The sequence below is a fragment of the Octopus bimaculoides genome, chromosome 3 (genome assembly GCF_001194135.2).
Source record: "Octopus bimaculoides isolate UCB-OBI-ISO-001 chromosome 3, ASM119413v2, whole genome shotgun sequence".
NCBI classification, from domain to species: Eukaryota; Metazoa; Mollusca; class Cephalopoda; order Octopoda; family Octopodidae; genus Octopus; species Octopus bimaculoides.
The window spans coordinates 139,742,636-139,744,732 of NC_068983.1; the positions used below are offsets into that span (position 1 = coordinate 139,742,636).

The 2,097-nt window shown below is 38.4% G+C and overlaps 1 long non-coding RNA gene across 1 annotated transcript in view; it reads left to right on the forward strand.

Annotated features, from left to right (window-relative positions):
- The first annotated feature begins 674 nt into the window (after positions 1-674).
- The window catches only part of LOC128247347 (uncharacterized), a 6,512-nt gene continuing 5,089 nt past the window's right edge, over positions 675-2,097 (forward strand). The window contains exon 1 of the long non-coding RNA XR_008263742.1: positions 675-1,562. This is a non-coding gene — a long non-coding RNA (uncharacterized LOC128247347). The remainder of the gene's footprint in view (positions 1,563-2,097) is intronic.

The following is a 2,097-nucleotide window of genomic DNA, read 5'->3' on the forward strand; positions in this document are numbered from 1 at the left end:
AAAGAAAGATTTCAACTCATATATTCTTTTATTCTTTTAATTGTTTCAGTCATTTAAATGCGGCCATGCTACAGCGCCGCCTTTAGTCGAGCAAATCGACCCCAGAACTTATCCTTTGTAAGCCTAGTACTTATTCTATCGATCTCTCTTGCCGATCCACTAGGTTACAGGGACGTAAACACAACAGCATCGGTTGTCAAGAGATGTTGGGAGGACAACGTTTTATGTAGTTTGTTTCGTAACCAAAACACAGATACAGATGTTAAACAAAGAAGGGCCGATTTTGGTGATTCATTTTAGAGAGTTATTAGAGAGCCAATCCGAGGATGTGTCTCACCTTAGATCTTGAAAGTTGTGGGTCCAAACGATATCATTTCTAGTACGGAGTTATACTGTCTAACTTTATTTTGGAAGTGCTGTGAATCTTGGCCACTTGATGACAAATAGTTTATTCAAAGGCTCTGGAGCTTGATGTATTGCAGGGAGTTTAACCTTTGTACCACTGCAACACAGTGCAGATGTCTCACCACGCCACTTCCTTGTTTTACAATGTACGCAATCAGTTGCCATTGCACCAATAGAAACCCTAGTGTCATCTACATAATCAACTGCTGGATCATAATTGAAAGCTGCTTCATAGATAATGCTTCTCTGAGCTGCTGCAACTGCTCTTGGTTCTGCAGTGGAGATCCTAATCCCTCTCAGCCGTGCATACCTTTGTTCATCATTTTGAGATGCTCTGGCTTTTGTAATGCACAGTCTATTCGTTTCTTGGTATGCTTCCCTTTCTGCCGCTGTCTTTCTTTCCCTGGACAAATATATACTTTTGGCTGACCTTGACATTGTAGACAAATTTGACACTTTCCTTATACGCATGGTTATATACGTATACAGAAATACACGGGTGAAGAATATATTAATCTTCTTTGAAGACAACGGCACCGTCCTATACTATCCGAATCGGCGGTAATTACCTAATTCACTCACTAGACGACGAACACGCGCACATTTACCCCACCACACATATATGTATATTGCATATATTTATGTAATATAGACATAAATATATATATGTATACATACCATCCGCAGACTCTAAGACATACATAAGCATGTACACGCAAAATTACACAGACACACACTCTCACATACATATTTCATTTTCTTTGTTTTAATGCGATTTTAATCATATTGTTTCAAGACATTTTCCTACACAAGAGACAACAATAGATATCTTAATCATTTATGCCTTTTCAGATATATGCGAAACTAACACGTGGTTGGTAATATCGTTCAAACTCAATTGGAACTATAACAAGTGTACATGTAGTTCATATTGGATTTCATTTCAAATAATTGCTTATAAACATAGAAGTAGCTGAAGTGTTTGTGGGATGACGTCAGTAGCTGGGGAGCTGACCGGAACTCGGATGAGTAAGGGCGCGTAGGTGACGCGCGCTCAGGCACGAGTGAGGGACAGCAGCTGCTATTTTTAGCAGTTCGAGTCGGGCCACGTGGAAGGGTACGTTACCACTGGAGAGGTCTGCGTCGACGAAGAGAAGGTAGGTATCTTAATTCTAATTTCCCACATTCGCCACAATGTTGACACTTTATACTATAATGACTCATATCTAGAATATTACATTTAATCTCTGAAAGGGCGCAAAATTCTCTTACTAAATGATTACAGTGAAGATATTTCGTAAATGCTAGTCTGTGTTGCTCGAGAAAATCCAAAGATCTCGTTGTATACTTTAAAATATCGAAATAAACAGATATGTTTCTTTCCAGTGAATAAACTTCAGAACGAAAGTAAAAAAAAAAACGTTCCACTTTTATGGAGAACGCAGGAGGAATTTTGCAATTGAGTTTGAGCAGTATTTTGTAAAATCGGGTAACACTTCGAGCATACATACATACATACAGTAGTGTCGACACCCCCAGATGATGAAGTACGCTTGCCCAATACGTAGGTATAGAAGGAGAAGTCTAGACGTCAAGGTAGTTGAGTAGAGGTCATCCGGACGTAGGATATAAAACATACATACATACATACATACATATATATATATATATATATACATATATATATATATA